The sequence below is a fragment of the Podarcis liolepis genome (assembly GCF_965112155.1).
Source record: "Podarcis liolepis genome assembly, chromosome: 3".
Lineage (NCBI taxonomy): Eukaryota > Metazoa > Chordata > Lepidosauria > Squamata > Lacertidae > Podarcis > Podarcis liolepis.
Genome location: NC_139557.1, coordinates 101,315,084 through 101,326,919, shown reverse-complemented (window position 1 = coordinate 101,326,919; position 11,836 = coordinate 101,315,084). Strand labels below are relative to the sequence as shown.

Sequence of the window (11,836 nt, the reverse complement as noted above, 5' to 3'; positions counted from 1 at the left end):
CAGAGATGGTCATGGGTGGAATGGACTCAGATATAACTCATACCAAAGAGGGGCCCCTTTCACTTCAGTGTTACGCACTGTGGGTTCATTTTCTTTCAAGACACTGTCCACTGGACTCTTTATTTATGCAGTTAATGGGGACAGAATGCTTCTGTACACATGCCAGTAAGGGGATAAAGCAAGCAAGTTGTGCCGTCTTGGCAGGAGGGAGTGGAAATCATTGTTCCTCCTTTGAAGAACCTAGAGCTTTACTGTGGCACACAGAACCCTCCTGATTCCAATATGTCCCCCAGGGTTCCGCTCCTGCTCCTTGTTATCTGTGCTTTTCTCTGCCTTCCACATGAAGGTAAGTTCCTTCTCCCAGGGCTGAAAGAAGGCAGTTCACTCAAGGTATCATAGACAAAAGCATTTTAAAAAGAGAAATGCATGCAGTGGTGATGCTTGCACCATCAGTAGCACATAAGGGAAGCATGCTGCAGGTGGTGGCAGCACTGTAACTGCTGGGGAGGAGATGGTTTGGGGCAAGGAGGCAGGGAGGTCAAGGAGCTGGTGGTGATGCCTGAGGGTGGTCGTGCACTTCCAGGCTGCAACAGTAACTGAGCACTCACTGCAACCTTGACCCACCATGTCCCAGTCCCAGTGAGTGCCACATGCATGATCCAAAGACCTTTCACTTGTGTTGTAAAAGTTGCATTACGTATAGAATGAGAGAGGGACACCATTCCACTGTCAAACAGCTCTTACCATCAGACGTTTCCCCCTTGATGTTTAGTCAGAGTCTCCTTTCTTATAACTTGAAGACATTGGTTTGAATCCTTTCAAAAAAACACACACCTTGAAAACTCTATATCAAATAAATGGAAGAAGAGGATATAGAAAAAAGGTGACCATAAGCAGAAGATCCTATACACGCTTCAATTTGCAGTCATTCTTCAGGTTGTTTTTAGTTCCTGTCTACAGATCCTGATTGCAGAAGTCTCTGTCATCACAACAGATATGTCGAGCCTCAGTTCCATCAATATTGGTGCTGGTGTTGCAAATTCCAGTATTCTTTGACTTGCAGCCTAGAATTTTCTGCTGAACTTTCCCATCTATTATGGTGACAGGCAGAATGAAAGTAGAGAGAGAAAAGGAGAAGACATTTATATTTATGCTTTCTGGACACCGAGGCTACTACACCTCACATCTACAGTTTACAACAAATGAAGTCCTCTCCTGGGTCTTCATTCTCCCCACTTGTGAGTGTGGTGAAACTATCAGCCATGCTAATTACAGGATCCAGGTTGTGCCACAGTTGTGAATCAGCTGGCACACTGGCAATGCTTTTTTTCAGCAGTAACACCTATGGGCCCATAGTACCTCTGACTCATGAGAAGACTGTCCTTGGAGCACAAAGGGGACATCCTCTGTGGGCTCTGAAAAGGGTTTTTTTCATGAGCTGGAGGTGCAGCGGGGCTTTGATGAGGCTTTTCAGCTTCTTGGCTAACACCTGATGCGCAAGAAGAAGCCTCCCTGAGCGTCACTCTGCAAGCCGCTCTGTACCTGTGGCTCACATGCGCCAGCCAGAGAGGCAAGGCTGCATGCAGGAGGGACGGTTGCGGCTTGCAGAGATCCCCTCACAGCCCTGCCTCTCCAGCTCGTACACGTAAGCAGGAGGGACAGGGCTGTGCTCCCGGACTATTTTTGTGGAAAAAGCTGCACTGCACACCAGTATGATGAACAAGCATGCAGAGCAAATGGTTTGCATATGGAAGGTCTCCAGTTAAAATAGATCAGGTAGAGGGTGATCTGAAGGACACTCAGGAGTTGCTCCTAGCTAGTGCTCAATAATGGATCATTGCTCAGTTTTGTGCCTATCCTTCTAAACTCAAGGATAGACACAAAACTGAGCAATGATCCATTATTGGGCACTGGCCAACTTCTTGTGGACTGCAGCTCCCACCAGCCCCAGCCAGCTTGGTCAATTGCAAACTCCAATGGGGACTGTAGTCCAACAAATATAGAGCTTCACCTATTCTCCATCGCTGCTTTAGGCCATGGGTGCTCTTCCGGGATTCCGGACTTTGGACATACTGTTGCAGGGGGATTTACGGTTTCCACCAGAGGGAAAAAAACTTCAAAAAGTGAAAGGACTGTAATAATATGGAATTTCTGCAGCAAGTAATATTGATGAAATTTTCATGGCCAGCATCGTGTCCCTGGTTGCCATGTTAGTTATAGCAATGTATGTTTCCTTATAAAGGTATTTCTGTGAAATATTATACCACCCTTCATAATTATATGCCATGAGGAAATGCACAGTGATACCTCGGGTTACATACACTTCAGGTTACATACGCTTCAGGTTACAGACTCTGCTAACCCAGAAATAGTGCTTCAGGTTAAGAACTTTGCTTCAGGATAAGAACAGAAATTGTGCTCTGGTGGCACAGCGGCAGCAGGAGGGCCCATTAGCTAAAGTGGTGCTTCAGGTTAAGAACAGTTTCAGGTTAAGAACAGACCTCCGGAACGAATTAAGTACTTAACCCGAGGTACCACTGTTCTGTATTCCCTCCGCAAAGTTTTTTTGAAATTTAAAAACGTGGGTCATCTTATACACGGAATATAGCAATAAAATATATAAATAAATATGGAACTTTCCACCATATATGCTCTTGCAGTCGCAGCCCGGGGCCTCCCTAGTTTGCTTACCTTCTCCCCCCCCCACTCCCTCCCTCCTGCTCTCCCTCAGGAAGCATCCTGCTCAAGTTGGCCGCTCAAGTTGGCGCACTCAGCCTGCCCTACAACTGCAGCGCCACTCACGAGTAGCCGGGCGCAGAATCCTTGCTGCACAAATGGACCATCTTCAGCCTCCCTCCCAGCTGTAGGGTGGGCTGAGTGTGAGGAGGCAAGCAGACTAAGAATGCCCCACGGAAAAGGCAAAAAGTGCTAAAACAAAAAGCTTAACCCCCCCAAAAAGAGCTCAACTCTGCCCCCCCCCAAGACAGCTCAGTGATTGCTGGTGAGGGAACAGTGGCATGTTAGACGGGCGTGGCTATTAGCCCCTGGGCAATCCTCCCAAAATAAAAAGCTCAACAAGTCAGGGTAATTTCCCCCATTTTCTTAATTTGGACTCCCCCAAAATATGGGGTGTCGTATACATTGGGGCATCCAATACATGGGAAAATATGGTAGGTCTCTTACCTCTGGTCAACTTGAAGACATGGCACATTTGAAATTTAGGGTTAGCGTCGCATGTAATTTCAGGTGTACATGGACTCCCTTCAAATAGGGCCATGCAAACTCGACATTTCAGTGCATCTGCATCAAAAGGGAGAACCTCAAGGTTATCAGAATACCAGTCTTGAAATTCAGGTGATAATAAATGGGTAATCAATGTATAAGAACACAAGAAGAGCCTGTTAGTTCAGGCCAATGGCCCAGCTGGTCCAGCACCCTGTTCTCACAGAGGCCCAACAGACCCCTTTGGGAAGTTCACAAGTAGGACGTGAGCTCAATAGCACTTCAGCCACTGGTGAATCCCCTGGTATTTGGATACATATTGCCTCTGACAGTGGAGGTAAAAAATGCTATAGAGCCCCTTTCAGACTCTAAGATACCAGCCTTGAACCTCAAGTGTAATCTATGTAGAAGAACCTCAGAAGATCAGGAGAGTGGCCCATTGAGTTCAGCATCCTCTTCCCACAGTGCCTGACCAGATGCCCACAAGTAGGACCTGAGCTCCACAGCACTTTCTTCACTTGTGATTGCCAGCAACTGGTTATCAAAGGTTTATTGCTTCCATCTGAAAAACTGTCTCCCAGCACTGGGGAAAGGAACTTACCTCCAGAAGGAAGGAAGAGGCTAACACAGATACCAAGGAGCAGCATTTGAACCATGAGGGACATCTTGCCACAGCAGAGCTCTTGGTTACAGAGGAGGCAATGGTGATCTCCACTCACTTCTACTGGGGCAAACAAGCAGCTTCCTTTTATCCATTTGATGATGTGCTTGCCCAGATACCCTTAAGTGCACTCCATCCCTATCAGATACAGAGGGTCAGAAGGGCAATGGCTTGCAAAATAACAATTGCACATTGTAATGATCACATTCTAGTGAGCATGAAGCCATCAACATATGTACAGATCAGGGATTAAGATTGTAGTCACCAGTTGCAAAACCAGGAAGTTAGGAAGCATTCAAGCAGATATCTTCAGTAGTCTATGCCAGGCTCGTCCAACTCCCAAAAGATTGTGATCTACTACCAGTATAAAAAACCTGGCAGTGATCTACCCATTGTCATTGGAGGGAGGAGGAGCGTGCGTGGGGTGGGTGGATTGCCCAGAGTTGTTGAGCTTTTTGGGGGGAGGATTGAACAGAGTTTTTTTAGCTTTTCCCTTGTAACTTTTTGAACATGATAAGGATCCCGCAATCTACCAGGATCAGCTGGGGATCTACATGTAGGTCACAATCGACTGGTTGGACATCCCTGACCTATGCAATTCCACAGAAGGAAACAGGTAGCGAGGCCAACTTTGAAACACCTGTGGTTGTAGAATGGGTTTTCCCTATGTTCAGATCTATGCTATACATTGACAGCACTCTTATACTACTTTGGGTTTGAGAATCCTCGAAACTGTAGCTATTTAAGAGTGCTGGGAATTGTAGCACTGTGAGGTCAACACCCTTAAGAAACTACAGTTCTTGGGGAAGCCATGGCTGTTTAAGTGGTGTAGGAGTTCTTTAAATGTATGGTGTTGCTGCAACCTCTGTTAAATGAGAGAAAAACATCGTATTGCTCTTGGGTCTGCCCAATACATCATCTCTGGCTGTCCAAAGTCATGAAATGGGCAGCCAACAAGGGTTGTGTTTATCATTGTTTTCAAAGGGAAAATGTCTCTAATATTTATAAAAGTTAACTATCCAGTATTGCGATCTCCGAAATTTCATTCCCTTTCAACAACTTTATTTATTTCGTTATTGCTTCATTTATGAATTGCTTCCCATGAGACATCCCATGGAGATTTACCATTGCAAATTGCTTCATTTTGCAATGTGTCTCCCCACCATACAGGGTTTAAAAAGCCCTTGTTAAATGTTAGCCCTGCTTGCAATTGACTTTGGAGACCAGATCCTGGTTGAGAGTTCCCTGGATCAGCCCAGATCAAGGAGAAAAGTCAGATACTGTTTCTTAGGCGGGGGGGGGGGGAGAGATAACATGAATAAATTCACTCCAGATGAAATACTGATATCAACTTGGATGAAGATATCCACTAAAAAGGCTAGTTGAAAGTGGAATGTTTTGAGTAGGTGCTAAAAAGACAATAGAGAAGGCACCTGTCAGATATATAATGGGAGGAAGTGCCGCTATCTTCCATGAAGACTTTGTGAAGATATCTGGCATATTGATTTCTGAAATGTAGGAGCTGTTTTTTGTCTACATTTGGAAAGCGTTGAATGCCATTTTGGATCAAGATGGCAGACTAGACTGTTCCAAACTACACTAATTTGGACACCTCTGAAGAGGCATTCACCCAATTTGGCATGATGCTCCCCAAGGTGGAAGAAAAGATATTTATTTGGTTGGAGAATCATATCACAAAATTAAAATAAGTGTAAATTTCCAGGGATAGTTCTTTTAAGGTTCACATCTTGTCTTAGAATGTACAAAACAGTGTAATCCTCCCCTCACTTCGGTGTTACACTGAGTGTTCGTTTTCTTTCCAGTCAGTGCCCACCAAACTCCCTATGTCCACAGTTAATGGGGACAGAATGCTTCTGTACACATGCCAGTAAAGGGATAAAAGAAGCACTCCCTCTTGTTGGGAGGGAGTGGACATCATTGTGTCTCCTTTGAAGAACCTAGAGCTTTACTGTGGTGCAAAGAACCCTCTTGATTCCAATATGTCCCCCGGGGTTCCGCTCCTGCTCCTTGTTATCTGTGCTTTTCTCTTCCTTCCACATGAAGGTAAGTTCCTTCTCCCAGAGCTGAAAGAAGGCTGTTCACTCAAGGTATCATAGACAAAAGCATTTTAAAAAGAGAAAGGGGACAATAGTAACTCATTTCAATACATAGGAAAGCATGAGCAAACCTCAGCCGTGGTTCTGAAACGTGATCTTTCTTAGGGGGCACGATGAGGCAGGTGTCAGCAGGAGGGTGCTACAGGTGTAAATGACTTTCAGACTTTGAAAAGCTGGCATCACTGGGTCAAGTTCATCCATTTTGTTGAATTAAACTAAATAGTTTTAACAGGATTTTGAAAAAATGTGCAATTAATGTTTAGTGTCTGAATTGTATTGTGCTATTATCTTCCTTGGTGGGTTGTGCTGTTCCGAAAGGGAACAGCTCTGACACGGACTTTGAAAAGCTCCATCCTTATCAGAGACAGAGGGTCCCATGGGCAATGGCTTGCAAAATAATAATTGCACATTGTAATGAACACATTCCAGTGAGGCATGAAGCCCTCAACATATGTACAGATCAGGGATTCAGATTGTAGTCACCAGTTGCAAAACCAGGAAGCTAGGAAACATTCAAGCAAATTTCTTCAGTAGTCTATGCCAGGCTCGTCCAACTCCCAAAAGACTGTGATCTGTTCCCAGTATAAAAAACCTGGCAGTGATCTTCCCATTGTCATTGGAGGGAGGAGGAGCGTGCCTGGGGTGGGTGGGTTGCCCAGAGTTGTTGAGCTTTTTGGGGGGAGGATTGCACAGAGTTTTTTTAGCTTTTCCCTTGTAACTTTTTGAACATGATAAGGATCCTGCGATCTACCACAACCCTTGGTGGGTTGTGCTGTTCTGAATGATGCTTTTTAAAGGGTTGGGGATATTGCAGATAAGTTTATGGAACCAAGGGGGTGGTGGCACAAAACAAGTCTGTGAACCATAGTGCATGCATGGATGAAAAAGGTAAAAATTCTGCCTGCAGTAATGCATACAGTGGTAATGCTTGCACCAGCAGTAGCACATAAGAAGTTGCTGCAGTTGCTGAGGTATTGGTTTGGGGCAGAGAGGCTGGGAGGTCCAGAAGCTGGCGGTGACCCCTGAGGGTGGTCATGCAGTTCCAAGCTACAACAAACAGCAAATGAGCTCTCACTGGAATCTTGACCCACCATGTCCCAGTGAGTGCCACATGCATGATCCAAAGACCTTTAACTTGTGTTGTAGAAGTTGCATTGCTAATGAATCATAGAGTTGGAGGATACCCAAGGATCATCTAGTCCAACCCCTTGCAATGCAGGCATCTCAGCTAAAGCATCCATGACAGATGGCCATCCAACTTCTGCTTAAAAACCTCCAAGCAAAGAGAGTCCACAACTTCCCGAGGGAGACTATTCCACTGTTGAACAGCTCTTACAGTCAGAAAGTTCTTCCTGATGTTTAGTTAGAGTCTCATTTCTTGTAACTTGAAGCCATTGGTTCGAATCCTACTCTCCAGAGCAGGAGAAAATAAGCTTGTTCCTATTTCCATGTGACAGCTCTTAAGACATTTGAAGATGGCTAACATATCTCATCTCAGTCTCATCTTTTCCAAGCTAAACCTACCAAGCTCCTTCAAAAGCTCCTCATAAGGCCCATTCAGTGACTTCACAAGCATATAATCTAATCTTAAAGGGTGTCAAATAGTTAATATTTTGCATCCATTCAGCCAGAATTATCCTTAATTTAAGGATTCTGCACTGCATGTTCATATGGAAAACTTCAGTGACTTCAAAGAATAGATTATTCATTCATTGTCACTTGAGGTCAAGCTTGGTATTATAATCAGGATGATTTGTCTTTCAAAGTTGATACGCTGCAATGTCGGGAAAGCTCCTCCAGTCCATGGGAAGAATTTTTGCCTCCTCGTGCCTGTGAAGCTGATCCTGAAAGGCAAACCTGCCATGCCCTAAAGGTGTACCTTAGTAAGTAATCTAATCTTCCTCTTCTTTGGGCTTATTTGAGCAATAATGTCAATGCAAATTTCACTGACATCAAATTCCATGTTTACAGTTCCATCTGCTTCCCACAGTTTGGTACATATCTTGTTGCAGAGTACAGATGTACCTTGGTTTTTGAGCAGCCTAGTTCTCGAATTTGTTGGCTCCCGAACGATCGAAACCTGGAAGTGACTGAAAGCTGAATGTCCAACAAGGCTTCCGCAGCTTCCGATTGGCTGCAGGAGCTTCCTGCAGCCAATCAGAAGCCACACTTTGGTTTTCAAATGTTTTGGAAGTCAAAAAGACTTCCGAAACAGATTCCATTCGACTTCCAAGGTATGACTGTTTGTCAAAACATCTGAGTCCAGGAAGGACAGCCACTTGCACACTGATGACTAATGATTCATTACTGTGCCCTTTGCATACTCTGGAACTGGCTCTTCAGGGATTCAGCAGAGGTCTTTTATAAGACCCACTACTTGATTTTCTCTTTTAATGTGGGGATGCAAGGGAATGAAATGCGGACTTTCTGTATGTGAGTTGTGCAACTGCCAGTGTCATAGCGGTACACAAGGTTGTTCCTCTCCCTCCGCATGGTGGTGCACTCACAGAACAGTGCTGGACTAAAATCCTGTCTTGAATGGAATGGTGTTGGACACTCAAAAATATATATCTTACTATATAATGTTTTGGTAAGAATTGCGGCTAGAGAACAGCAGGTGGAGTGTGGAAACCAGGCAGGCCAGGTTACAGGTTGGCAGAGCAAGCAGTTGGGTGGTCCCAAGTGGGCATTCACATGTTCTCCATATTCCTGCTGCCACCCATTTGCCCACTTGCATGTGTGCACAAAAGGACATAGGAGGACATAGGAGCCAACTAAGCGGGGTCCAGGAGTGAGAGCTGGGCCGTAAAGAAGGCTGATCACCGAAGAATTGATACTTTTGAATTATGGTGCTGGAGGAGACTCTTGAGAGTCCCATGGACTACAAGAAGATCAAACATATCCATTCTGAAGGAAATCAGCCCTGAGTGCTCACTGGAAGGACAGATCCTGAAGCTGAGGCTCCAATACTTTGGGCCACCTCATGAGAAGAGAAGACTCCCTGGAAAAGACCCTGATGTTGGGAAAGATGGATGGCACAAGGAGAAGGGGACGACAGAGGACGAGATGGTTGGACAGTGTTATCAAAGCTACGAACATGAGTTTGACCAAACTGCAGGAGGCAGTGGAAGACAGGAGTGCCTGGCATGCTCTGGTCCATGGGGTCACGAAGAGTCGGACACAACAAAACGACAAAACAACAACAACGGGTGCCTGGGCACCCACAAATTTTAAATGATCAGCCCCCCCAGTTTCTTTTTGGTGGTGCACACACTCCCTGTGGCATGTGCAAGTGACATCAGCACACCACGGGGTGTGCTGGCGTGTGCGCATGTGCACATGCCGTGGTGATGGTGGCACACCCTGGGCACCCAATGTTTCGGGTTCAAGGCAGTGCACCTGCAAACGATGTCGAGAAGGGAAGCCTGGGGTCCAAATGAGTGGGTGGCCTGGCTGAATGAGAGAGAGGTCATGTGAAGGGAGTGGGCACCCAGCCAGGCAGGGTTGGTGAGCAATGCAAGCAGGGATAGCAGCACCTAGTATATATACCTATGAAAATATAAATGGAAATGCTTACTCATTTCCCCCCTCTTTCCATTCATTTTATTCTCTGCCATCACAGATGGTGATCTTCAAATACAAACACTAAGCTGCAGGACAAAGAAAGATGCAAAGTGTGGCACCTCAGAGCCCGCCCCGTTCCCAGACCAGTGGACCGAATTCTTCTGCTGCGAGGACAGTGACTTCTGCAATGACAAATTTCTCACGGCACTGGAAGCAGCTTGAAGATCCTCCACACATCAGCGTGTGTGTGCATTGTTTGTGCCCTTTAGTTTTCCTTTGTCCCATACTCATATTGGTTAAAGGCATGACTCTGAGTGTGATTATGGCTCTGAGTGCGGAATGCTAAAGCGTTTCCATTAAAATATATATATTTAAAAGTAAGATCTTAAGTGTCGTCCATGGCTACCAAGTTAACACCTTCAAAATGCAGACTCCCTTGGGGGGTGATGAACTCTCCCTCCTTGGAGGTTGGATGCTATCTTCATTGTATGATATCTTCATTGGAGGGCATTGGACTAGATGCCCTTGGGGTCCCTTCCAACTCTACATTTCTAGGATTCTATGATACACCAGGACCTCGGTCCCATAAGCCAATCAATCTTGGGTTGCCAGAGGGTCTAATTTAGCCTGTGAGGCCATTCTTTCCAAACCATGCCCATCCATCCTTCAGCTGACATCATTGGTGAGATAGGAAGGGCAGGGCTTAATCATGCACTGGCTGTGCACCATGTTCCCAGCAGGAAACAAGACTTCTGCTGCAAAACCATCAGGATTTAATCCCTGCTCCTCAACTGATGAACAAGTCCCTATTCTGAGAATTTGTTTTTGTATAGTAGCAAACAAAAGAATATTGGTTCCTTTAAGCAGACTGGCACATCTTTGTCTTATAAAGAGCCATGTTTTTCTGTCCTTCCCACTCAAACCGGTACAGCTCCAAGGGTTCAACCAATCTAGCCTGACTATTACACATTTTGGATAATTTGTCCCTCTTTTCATCCTTCCAATAAATTCAAGAAAGCATGAGCAATCCCTTCTTTCCCTTTCTCATCACAACTCTGTGAGCAATGTTTGATTATTTTAATGTTATATTTAATGTTATATTTTGTATTTTAAAATTGTTGTAAGCCGCCCTGGGACCTGAGTGAAGGAAGACAAAAATGAATTAATAGTAATAGAAATAGAGTTAATAACCACAGAGTTGTCATTGTAACTTAAACTAAAAGGTTTATTGACTGATAACACTCAGTACAGAATCAATATATTAGGAAGAACAGGAAGAGAAACACAGATCCTTCAAAAGCATATCAATGTACTGTAAATCTGAACGGTTCAATGTGCATAGCGAAACAAAGTAACAATAATTCATTATTAGAATGTGGATTAAATAAACAAATGAATGATTGATAAAGCAAGTGATTTTGATTCTGTTTAAATATTGTTTTCAACTGCCTTCCATATTTACCATGTTTGTGGGGGTGCTGTGACTATTAACATCCAACTTCTGGTGGCAGTATAAAGGCACTTCTGTTCTCAAACATTTACAGCGAAACCCAAATATTTGGAAACTGAGGATACTTATCCGGCCCAAATTTCTTCCTCTTATAGCATGTGTCACCATAGCAGGCACCACCACCCTCCTTCCATGGGAAGTAAACCAAACATTTCAAGCTACTAAAACAAGGAGTGTACAGGATGTGTCCCTGTTCTAGAAAGTAATGCTTATCTTATCTTGTCCCACAGTGTAGTTGGAGATTCCGTATTACACTTACGGTATTACACTTACAGACAATCTGCTTCTTTTGATCCCATTGAGGCATGACTCCACAGGCACTTCAAGAGTCATTTTTCCTCTACTAGTTGCATGAAGAGTGAGTGTAATGGGCTATGAAATCTCCTACATATCGGATGTTTCCCTTTTCCTCTCCATGGATTGTCAGTGGTCTGTTGGCATCTTGATGAGTATATCATTACCTGCATAATGAGTAGGCTTTTTTGGCTGAAGAGCTGCAAGTGGATTGTCAATCCACTACAGAGGTGATAATACATGGTTTGTGGTCATCCATCTGCCTCGAAAAACATATGGAGTGTGCCTCTGAGGGTGAAGTCAAACTGCTGTGTTGGCAACAGTCAAGTGACCTCCCTGGGATGCAAGCAGTGCATATGGAAGTCCTGGGCTGTCCAGATGACAAGACCCTCCTCTTGGCCTCACCGGTGTGGTCCAAAGGAAAGCAGAGCTATATTTTTTTGGCACCAGCTTGACTGCAGGAGTTGC

At 44.7% G+C, this 11,836-nt stretch overlaps 1 long non-coding RNA gene across 2 annotated transcripts; it reads left to right on the top strand.

The window, feature by feature from the left end:
* The first annotated feature begins 260 nt into the window (after nt 1–260).
* On the top strand, nt 261–10,972 carry LOC310702871. 2 transcript variants are annotated; one of them, XR_014523729.1, is made up of 3 exons: nt 261–346; nt 7,767–7,883; nt 9,623–10,972. It is a non-coding gene; the product is annotated as an uncharacterized lncRNA (long non-coding RNA). The 2 variants fall into 2 exon arrangements; XR_014523730.1 differs by lacking the exon at nt 261–346 and adding an exon at nt 5,786–5,947.
* The last annotated feature ends 864 nt before the right edge of the window (nt 10,973–11,836 follow it).